Source organism: Drosophila montana, unplaced genomic scaffold, assembly GCF_035044405.1.
Source record: "Drosophila montana isolate Dmon_TW-CO22-7 unplaced genomic scaffold, ASM3504440v1 contig_1417_1, whole genome shotgun sequence".
Classification (NCBI taxonomy): Eukaryota; Metazoa; Arthropoda; class Insecta; order Diptera; family Drosophilidae; genus Drosophila; species Drosophila montana.
Genome location: NW_026996370.1, coordinates 496418 through 508029, shown reverse-complemented (window position 1 = coordinate 508029; position 11612 = coordinate 496418). Strand labels below are relative to the sequence as shown.

The window sequence follows — 11612 nt, the reverse complement described above, 5'->3', positions numbered from 1 at the left end:
CTGACCTTGCCAAATGAGCTAAGCCTGCGCTGAGCCAAAAGCCCACATTTCTTTCCCAGGCCTGCCAGAACGTCCAAAAGATTCGCACGTGTGCCGTTGGCCCAAACGAAACTCTCGATTCGTGCCTGTTGCCTGGGCCAAGGTATTCAGCAAAATCAAACTGGCAAATGCGCTTTCACAGCTACAAAGGCCTCGCAAAGCCCACACAGATACACACACACACACACTCACAGATACACAGGAACATGTAAGAGAATAGAACTGCAAAGAACAGAAAAGAACTGAACAGAACAGAACCGAACCGAACATTGCTACAGATTAGTTGGCTGCGATTAAAATCTACCTTGTTGTTGTTTGTTACGCCTGTTTGTCTTTTCTCTCTCTCGCTCACACACTGCTCTATCTCTCTCACTCTCAGATAGCTGCCAAGATAGAAACATCCAACTAAATGCATTCCAAAAGCAGGAAACTAGTTAACTGTTAAACGTTTACATAAGTTCGTTTCGTTTCGTTCCGTTCCATTTCGTTTCGTTTCGTTTCGTATTGTGTGTAAAATTTGTAAATAAATTAATAGAGTTAAGAGGAGTCCCCCGCTTAAATGTTAAATTGTATGTTTATTTGTTTAATAATTGTGATATTTTGTTCAATTAAGCTTAAATTATGTATGAAAAATAAAACACAACACAACACAACAGAAGAAACAACAACTATTAATATTATGTTATTTCGATGCTATATTTGTCCTATCAATAATTATTTAAATTGTAAACTCTTCTCCTCATAAGTTATGTTAGTCGATAAGTTAATTAGCACGAATCCGAACATATATCGAGCACACACACACACACACGCACACACAAAACATACACACACCTTTTACAGCCATATTAACTCTATAAAATGTCACATATGTGTGTGTGCGTGCGTGCGTGTGTGTGTGTGTGTGTTAAAGAACTATATTAATAATATAAAAAGCATAAATCGACTGATTACATCTAGATATGTACATGTATCTGTTAGCTATAACCCTTGATTATGATGTACGCAATGTGCTTGTCGTTGTAAATATTGTATTTGTATTTGTAATTTTATGTTTTCTAGTTTATAGCCAAAAAGCGAAAAATATATAACGAATCAAAACTGATAATCGAAAACAAAAAAAAAAAAAACCACTGAATTTTTTATACCTCATTTAATTTGCATGCTTATAGCTAAATTTCGCACGGCAGCACTTTTCGGCCAGCATATAGCGAGCGATGCTATATGTAAGTATATGGCTGATAAGTCATAAATCCATCCGAACTGACATGTGATACCCATTCCGGCGAACACACAAGCAGTCCACTGACCGCTGTCCAATGTCGCACGGTTTGTCGGAATCCGTATCTCTGAATCTTAAACTGAGTGAGTGGGTTCGTCGGCTGTCCACGTTTTGCTTACTGGAGCAGTCGCTGGATAATACTACCTAACAATTTGCAAGACAAACAAATAAAAATGGCAGCAGACGAGAGATGTTTGGGAAGTTTGTTCAAGCATTTTTATTGATTGATATACTAGAAGTGAAGATCTATATATATAAGAATTATGCCTTCTTCATGGGTTGGAAAGTATTCTTTACATACTTTCATACATTACTTTCTCAACAAGAGCAGAATTCCACTCAAAAATTCTTTACTTCCCTAATCTTCGAAAACTTTTCTAAATTTCGGATACATTATTTGTAAGACTAAAACATTTTTTAACAATAAAATGATTTGAAATCAATTCTCAGAATTTTCTAAGAATTTTAAATTTGGTGAAATTTTGTTGATAGAAAACATTTTTTAAGCAATAAAATTACTTGAAAATATGATTTAGTAAACTTTTCTTATTCTGACGACTTTTTAAGATAAGGAAAACTTTTTTTTGCATTTACTATAAAATTTACAAAATAGTATCTATTTTCAGTTTTTTCCTAAATATTATAATCTCATATCAGGTAATCAAAATACATACAAAGCAAATACTCAGTTGGTAGATTAACTAATGTCTGCTACAAAATAGATACTTGACTGTTTTTATATTTTTTGGATTTTCTCCTTGACTCATCTTTGCATCTTCCCATTCGGAAGTAATTTTCCTGAGTTTTTGCAAACACTTTTTATTGCCCTCGTTTATAGCAGGCGAGCAGCCCACGATAGCTTCTTTGGAATTTGGCTTAAACACTTTTGGGCCGCCTACTTTTTTTCCCAAGCTCTGCTCATGCATATTTTATAGATATCGCAGCACTATTATCGTATAATTTCTTTGTTTTTTTTTATTTCCTTAGCCTCTCTTCAGTCAATGGGATTTAGAGCAGCGCATATTGCTGATTTTGCAATCTTTGTGGAAATGAATGAATAATTTTTATGATCAATTAAATGCTCAATAAAATTGATGGGGAACCTGTTCCCCCCTTCCGCTCCCTGGCAAAGAGAGTCCAGCGATTCGAGCTGCGATTCGCCAACATAAATTCCCATTGCTTAAATTAGCAAATTTTACAATCAATCATTAGGAGGCGAAATGCCGCCAACGTCGACGCGTCTTTGATCTCCAATCAACGAGCCTAAGGAATCTCAATCTGTTACTGTATTTGTATCTGTATCTGTATCTGGTTTTGTCTGTGTGTGTATCTTTGCGCTACTCATGTGGCGGAGCACGTACTCGTATATGGGTTAACCGGCAAAAAGGCGCAAAAAGTTCAAGCTCAAGTTAAACCCTTTTCAATTTTTGTTACGTATTTTCCCCTGCTCCAAGCGGCTCACCGGTTCGACCTATTTCAATGCAAAAAGTTTGAAAAAACAAAAAAAATAGAAAATAAAAAACACGTCAAATATTAAAAACTTTTCTTCAGCTTTTACTTTCTACGGGCTTAGATAAATGTATTTCCTGTTTTCTTTTCTTTTCTTTTTTTTCAATTTCGTTTGTGGGATTTGTTACGCCGTAATGGATGAGATCTGGCCACAGCCGCCCACTAAGCAAAACTTTCAATTGAATTACTTTTTTTGTACGCCAAGCAAAAGTTGAAGTCTGTCTTAGGGTTTGTCTTTGGGGGGGTTGGAGTTGGGTTTTGGCCCTGCGGCTGCGGGTAGCATGTCATTTGGTCTGCGCACAGCATACGTACGTAAATATTTCGGTTAACAAGTCAGTTTAGTGTCAAAAGTTGGCTATTTTATTTATAGATACGCCAGCTAGTCAGATGACAGGAGTGTATTCATTGCAGTGGCAGGCCCTTGTTGAAGTTTATAATCATTCACTAGGCAACAGGCTATTTTATTTTAATATTTGTAATGGCAATTACTTTTATTGTCTATAAAAGGCGCCTGCTAATGTGCGCCCGCTGAACCGCTCCTGTCTTATTTTCGGGGCACTCGCCTTTGAGTTTTGTGGCCAATGTACCTATATCAAAAAATTGGCTCAGTTTGAAGTTTTGGGCTCAAAGTCAAATCAAAGTGCTTGGCCCAGCATCTCGGTATATCTAATCCAAACACCTGAACTTTAACCATATATCAGAGCCCAACTAAATGCAGGCAATGTCTGAAAGAGCGACATAGAGAGAGAGAGAGAGAGAGAGAGAGAGAGAGGTGGAGGGAGGGCGAGCCGCAACTTCAGCTATGTGAATTTGCGCTCAGCTGGCTTTTGGCTCGTCAATTACTCGCTTAGCCACCCAATCGCTGCACCGAGCAGCAGCAAACCACTTGGCTCATTAGCCTCCAACGAATCGAGAATCGGGCAAGAGTCATAAACGTCTGCGATACAGCTACAATAACAATTCAGTTGCGGCTATAGGCTATATGGGCACATCCATGGCGCGGGGCTGTGTATAAATAAATATGCTTTTATTGGAAGACGACTACAACTGTTTGCAATAAAAGCAACATTTTTCTTAATTTCCATTTCTTGCTAATTTAGCGGCCATAAATTGTCGGTCCATGTGGCTCGGCCCGGGGTCTCGTTACCCATAAAGGGGGGCGGTGGTGGACGGGCAAGGGGAAGGGGAAGGGGAAGGGGTTGAGGCGTCGATTCGGCAAAGCCTCCCGAAACAAACCAAGCTGAACCGCCGGTAGACACATAAAATTGGCTACAAATTATTGCACATTGTCAAAACAACATTGGTTTGCAATTTTCGCGCTTCAATGCAGATACACAGAGTGATAACTGGGCTAGGGGCGTGCGGAGGGAGGGGCGGGCGCAAATTTAAAAGAGGCAGAGAAGCCATTTGCACTTTGAGTGAGTGCGCCAGGCTAACCATGTGTATACCCTAGCCAAAACATTTAAATGTGGCCAGTGGGGGAAAATTCATTCATTCAAAAATAAATAGAAATAAAATAGAATGGAACAGACAAACAATATGTTGACCTAATTATCCATTACACCAAGAATTTAGAAAGAAATTTAAGAAAAACAGAAAAAAAGAATCGTTGTTTATTATTTTTTTCAGTAAGAGTATTAGATATTCACTTGTCGTATGCTTCACCCTTTCTATAAAAGTTATTCTATCTAGTAAAGTTATGGTATTTCAGTTTTGCATATACCCAACTATATGGTTTGCTATGATGCTTCTCAGCTCACATTTCCTTCACTTATAGGAGGTATTTTCTTTTTTATATAAACTTCCACTTATAAGAGCTTTTTTTGTTATCTTCAAAAAGTTGCATATATAAATAGTTATAGCAAGGATATTTCACCTTTGCATTCACCCAACTATTTTGATTAGCTCATACGTCCTTTACTGATAAACTGAATATTTTTCCACTCCTTAGTCTATTTCATAAGCATATAACTATAGCTAGGGTATTTGAGCTTCGCATATACCCATTTGTGCTCACATTTACAGTTAGTTATGTTAATTTGCACATCAGTGTGACTGCAAAATGGGTTAGGTTATGGACAGAGAGCGAAAGACAATGACATTGACATATTGGCAGTCGATTAATGAGAGGAGGAGAAAGACAGACCGACCGAGAGAGAGAGGGAGAGAGAGAGGGAGAGAGACAGAGAGCTGTTGATTGTTTTCATTGAAATAAATGACAGAGTTTGGGTTGTTGACACACACGCGTTGGAGGCACATTTGATACCCTGCATAAATAATCATCATAATTTCGGATGTACTCGGCGCTCTCGCATAAAGGCAAATTTGTATGCGATTTATCTTATCGCGATCACGTTGCATCTGACGATGGGCCCGTCCGGGAGAGTAGTCGAACCGAAGACGCGTAAGTTTCACGTATTTTCATGCACGATTAAAGCCTTAATTTCTTAACGTTGCGTACATTGGACAAAATCTGCAGGTATCTGCAGCTCCTAATTAATGGTTTGCATCGGCTTCTTATCGCGCCGCACGCATCGCGATCGCCTTGCCCCACCTGCCACCCGCCCTGTGCCGACCTGCTTCAGCTCTTGGCTCGACTCTGGCAGCATCTTTTGGCTGTGCCTCGCTAAGTGTTCGTGTATCGGTCGGCGGCACCTGATCAAGGCAAAAAGAGATCCGATCGGGACTGGACGGGCACCGGGCTGGGACTCGGTGCACCTTGGCCATGGCTGCCCGCTGTCTGCGCGCACAATTTTGTAATTCCTTGTGGCTCTGCGCACAGAGATTTTATGAGCTGTAGCATTGCACATTATTGATAATCCCGATACGCGTTTTGACTTGAACATTGCCTCAGATTTTCGAGACTCCATTTGCAGGGGTGTTGTCAAGCCGAGCAAAATATCTTTACCCAACCACGACGGCCCGGTCGCTCACATGGCTGATAAGGCCGCATTGTTTCTGGGGTGTTGCAGTCTGCGATAGCGATCAATATCGGGAATCGGTAAGACCATGACAAGGTTGTAAGGTAGTAAAGAGAAAGCAGCCCAAAAGTCTGTCTGTGTGTGCGTGTACTGAGGGAAGCAACTGGAATTTGATTGTACAGAAGATCTTCCGCTGCGCAATTTCATGTGAGAGATAAGCCGCAAGGTTGGTAACTGGACTAAATACTTTCTGCAAGATGTGGCCAAAAACAAGGCAAAATGTCACCAAGCATATTGAAATTAAATAAATGCAAATTTAGAGAAGTTCCTGAGTAAATTCCATAGATAATTTAGTTAAAGCTTTAGCTCATTTCTGCAGTAAAAATTCCCCTAATTTACACTCCTCTTAGGCGCATTCTCCTCTCGAGCGGACAAAAATTACTGTACGGTCGCTCAAGAGAGTTTCCACTGTACATAGCTCTGGCTGCTGAGGTCATTGGCTATGCACAGGAACTAAATATAATGTGAATAGTATAAATATAATTTAATATATACATAACTAGCGGGTATAACCCGGCCTTGCCCGTGGCACGTATGTTATAAAATCAATGTTTTCAAAAAGCTTTGAAAGTGATTTAGAAACTGATCGAACGGGAATCAAACAACTGTTATGCAAATCGGACAAAACTTAAAATTCGACAAAAAAATCTTTGAAATGCATTTTTCAGCGAAGGAGTTTAGATTTTGCGAAAAATGTGAAACACGTCTCAAATGATTTTTCTTATAGATCTTTGGAAATGAATTTGAGCACAAAACGTCACCCACCAAATCTTTGACCTCCATTTCCACCAAGGAGGAATCGATTTTCCTAAGAGTGTGAAACACCCCTCAAATGAATTTGAACAAAGATCTTTGAAAATAAGTTTGAGGCCGATCGGAGTTTGAGGCCGATCGCGATTTTCGCAATTTTTCCACACTTGCGGGGGGAATTCCCCGAAACCCCGTCTTAACGTGCACCTACATCACATAAGGTAACCACAGTGAAAATTACAGCTTCCTAGCTCTTACGGTTTGGGCTGTGCGTTGATCACCAATCAGTCAGTCAGTCAGTCAGTCAGTCAGTCAGTCAGTCAGTCAGTCAGTCAGTCAGTCAGGACAAACAGTTTTATATATAGAGATTAAAAAAAAAATATAATTTTATAGATTAAATTTGGGGATATTGTAAACAATTTCTAATAGCTGGCACAATTTTGAAATAAAAGAAATGAAAAAGAGAAATAGAGAAAACCCTTAATAAAACTCGAAATCTCGCATAAAAATGGATCACAAAGTTGTCATCAATATGAAATTTTATATTCAACAGCATAAAGCGGAAGGTGCATACCGAAATGGAATACCTCTGCGCGATCTTATCTTAAACTGGATGTAAATTAATTAACCATTCGGTAAGTACAAAACGCACTAAACGTTTAGCAAAGCTGCCAGCTAGACAAGATCTATCGATCTTAAAAAAGTGAAATAAAAAAAAAGAAGAGCACAGTTGGGTGCGGATTCGCAGTGACTCCCACCGATCGTTAAGAGCAAACTATAAATGCCGGGATACTTTATCATCTGCGTGGCCAGTTTATGGCCTGGGCAAGTCATTTAGCTGAACAATTGATTGGCTCGTTTGATCATGGCCAAGAGCAGCAGCAGCAGCAGCAGCAGCAGCAGCAGCACAATTCATTACCGACACCGAAATGCAGTTAGCTTTAAGTTGACTGGAATTTACTCTTCTTTCAAGTATTTAGTTAACCTCAAACTGCAGCCTATCCCCTCTTCGCCCATTAAGCCTTGCTTAAATGTTTCTTTTACAGAGAATTAGGCCAGCGGAATGCACTGGCCGCAGTTCGTCCGTCCGTCCGTCCGTCCGTCTCTTGTTGTTGCCCATCTCTTTTTGACCAGCTTCAAATTCGGTTTTTGTGTTTCTTCATCTTATTTTTTTTCGGCACGATCAAGCACTGAAGATCTTCTTCTCCGATCGCTTCGATCAACGCTCATCGCTCAGACGCGGTTCGCATCTCAGTTTTTAGTTGTTGCTGTTGTTGTTTTTTTTTTTGCGTTAACGTTTTAATTGATCGCTTTCAGTTATAAACAAGTTGGCTTTTGATTTATGAGCGCGTGCGTGCAGCGACAGAAAAATGCGTTTTAGGCCAGTTAACAGAGTCGGCTGGAGCGGAGCTCTGGGCCCTGGATACCTTGGTGCCTCTCGCCCGGTCGGTCGATCGGTCGGTCGTCGGTCGGTCATCAGCTTTGCGGCTTTTGTTTATGTAAATGAAGTCGAAACTCAAAGCTTTCAATAGCTGTTGATGATGTTGTGTCTTCTCCGCTGTTGTCTCGCACGGCGACAATGTCTCTATTTCTCTAATTTCGTATTGCCCCGAAACAACAACAGCTCCACAGACTTTAGGCAATCGCAATCGCCTGCCCCTTGCGGCAATACCCCTCTAGAAAAAAATTAAAATAAAAAAAAAACCTGGTGTTTAATATTATTTGTCTAACGGTCACGAGCATTTGCCTTCGCTATGTTGTTTGTGGTTAAGCGTCAAATTTTTAAGAATTTCCCGCATCGTTTAACCAGCCATATTCGTTAGCCGTTGTTGCTGTTGCACTGACAAGCAAATAAATCACGGCTTCTACACACAGCCCGTGCCCCGGACGGGGCCTAGTCCAGCAGACAGACTCTCTCGGCTTTCAGACTTTCAGGGCCTTTGTATTTGGCGTAGGCATCTTAACAAATATCTTTACATTTCGACCGAATCTTTCTTTATGTACATTTCTTATAGAGGCGACAAATGTATTTGTTTTATCAGCTATTGTTGCGCAGTTCGGCTCAAAAAGCTTGTGAACTTTTATTTATTTTTATTTTTTCGTTGAAGCTTCACTTTCACACAGCGTGAGGAAGAGAGGAAGGGCAAGAGAGGGAGGGTTCGAACATAGGGCCTGAAAAACAAGAAGAAAAATGTTTGTTGAAAACGAACAAACATAAAACACAGTTTTGGATTTCACTTTGCCTGTTTTTTTGTTGAGTGGCTTTTTGGGTTTTGCGGTGCGAGAGATGTCAGTATGGCAATTAATCAACGCATCTCCAATTGGCATCTTCACAAGCTTCGAATCTTGTGAGTCACCCACCCTGAAAGTGGAACATGAAATGCGTTAACTCCGCCAACAGCGATTCCATGCGATGCGTTGTGATTCGATCAGATGCGATTGCGATTCGATTTGTTTATAGAGAAACAAACACTTGGCTCTCTAGTGTATCTTCCATGTGTATGTGTGTGTGTGAGTGTGTGTGTGTGTGTATTTTGGCCGCTGTCCGTTACTCATGGTTGGCTAAGTGGGTCGTGACTTTTCAAAATGCAAACGTGTCGTCGTCTTCGAAGCAATATGCATGCGCAGTTGGTTTAGCTCCCAGCTCCCAACTAAAACAACTGCAGCCCCCCTCCCATATAGTATATGTATGTGTGAGTGTGTGTGTGTGTGTGTGTGTGCCCCCCTTGAATGCCGCCCAAAACGGCGCACGTACGTAAACGTAATGAAATTCTTACCTCAAATAGCACTTAACTCCAGTTTAAAACGAGCCAAAAGTGAATGGTACTGACCCCAAACCGTTGCACGTTTGTCTTAACACTTTGTTGTTTACTTTTTCTACAATTCTGTGCATTTTTTTTCTCTCCCCTCCCCCCTTCACCTCCATCGCTCTTCTTCTTCTTCGTCTCTGCATTTTGTTGTTTTGGGGCCAAAATAGAAAAGTCGGCAGTGCAGTCGGCGATCGGCGAGCGATCAGCGCCGATCGCAAAATTTGTTTAATTGAATTGAATGTATGAAAACCAAAAAAAAAAAAGAAAAAAAACACAGAAGAAGAAAAATAGTCAATGGACAAGTCAATGCGGCAATTTGAATGCGAGCTCATTTTAAGAGCAGGCCCCAAAAAGCAAACCTCGAACCTCGGGCCACCACCAATCACGGTCATGTTTTCATGTTGCATGTTGCATGCTGCATGCTGCATGCCGCATGCTGCATGCAGCATGTTTCAAGATCAATAGCGGGAAAATGCTGTACATTTGAACTGCTTCTTGAACTTATCTGTTTGCATTTTGTCGCCTGACAATTAAATGCTTGAGTGAATGACAAGACAAACAAACGAATCAAACGAATAAACCCCGAGCGTTGCTACCGTGTCTCTCTCTTTCTTTTTTCATTTATTTGTATGTATGTTAAGTGTCGATCAGCAGGAAATTGTGATGAATGCCACGACAGCAGCGACGATTGTCAAAAAGGCATATGAAAAGCTGTAGGCACTAGCCTGATGCCTGATGCCTGATGCCCGAGGCCCCCAGCCCAGGCCCAGACCCAGACCCGGGCCTGAGGCAAGCTGATCACTTTAGAAAGCAAATTACAGATGATCCTCGCTCATGAGCCGCAGTTCCAGAGGTAGCAGCCGTGACGGCCACATTCAGATGCTGACAATTGCTAATGCGATAAGTGGATTTTATTTTTATTTTTTGGCTCCACTGCGATCAGTCAAGATCAATCAAACGGCAGTCGAAGAGGCAGAGCCACAGCTTGCACTTGACTACACAGCATTATAAGAGAGTTGGAAGATCATTACCGAATCACGATAAGCAATTGATTTTCGGCTCATGCAGATCTGATCAGAACTCATTTAGATTTCGGTGTGAAGATCGTCAAGATGACAGCTGCTGATCAACTAGAATTTGAATTTATGCGAATTATGGAATTCATATAACAAAAAGATTTATCTCAGCTTATTATTTGCTTTGAAGATTGCCACATCAGATAAAATGCCAGTAACAGGTGTTAAAATTCAAATACTTTCTGCGGATACTTCAAAAAAAAAAAAAAGAATACTGCACTCTTCTCTCTTTCATATGCGGGTTAAAGCCTAGCCCTCTGATAAGTTAGATGAGATTTGATCCAGAAACTGGCTCAAATTTGAATTTAATATGCATATTATGATAATTCCGCAAGATTTCGATTTGAGCTGTGTATCTATTCATATCTCGATCATAATCGTATGAGTAGGTAGACAGATATAAACATAATTATGTAAATCCAGCTGCTAATGCAATAATGTAATCAGAGACTTATTGATGTGGCAATCAACAGTTGGGTTTCTTTTCGGACACCAGAGCCCAAAATTGGAATCGCACACATATTCAAGATTGGCCAGAGCATCGTCCATTCGGCCTTATAAAGGTACTGGCTATACAGAAAATTTATGAAGTTTATGACAAATATGATGACGGTCTAGGGCACAACTGGCTGCCACTTTGTTGTTGGCATGTGAGGAAGGGGGGGGGGGGGAGGAGATTGAGGTAACAGATGCCTCCGTTTGACTGGACCCTGGACCATTGTCCCTACCTCTCTACCTCCCTCCGTCCGCGTCTGGCACAGTGCAACGCACATTTTTGAATGAAAAACGAAAACAATGCCATTTACAAGACACTTAACGAGATGTCGAGTGAAAGCCATAGCCAAAGACTTGGCCAAAAGCTGTTGCTGTTGCTGCGGCTGTTGTTGTTACTATTGTGGCTTCTTGGCGATTGGCGCTGCCAGCGGCCCACAATTTGATGTGCTGGCCATTCGCTGATGACGATGATGGCGAGATGTGTGTATGTGTGTGTTGGATTGGAGTGGAGTGCTTGGGCAATGGTATGGGAGTGTGTGTAGTGTGTAGTGTAGTGTAGTGTAGTGTAGTGTGTGTCGTGTGTGTAGTGGCCAAGTGACGTGGCTTGTTTTGGCGTACAAGTGCACTTCAGTTGAGTTTCGAGTCCAATCTAAAGAAGCACAAGTGAACG

The 11612-nt window shown here is 40.9% G+C and overlaps 1 long non-coding RNA gene across 1 annotated transcript in view; it reads right to left on the bottom strand.

The window, feature by feature from the left end:
- The window catches only part of LOC135429684 (uncharacterized), a 68923-nt gene that overhangs the window by 18568 nt on the left and 38743 nt on the right, over positions 1-11612 (bottom strand). The window lies entirely within an intron of this gene.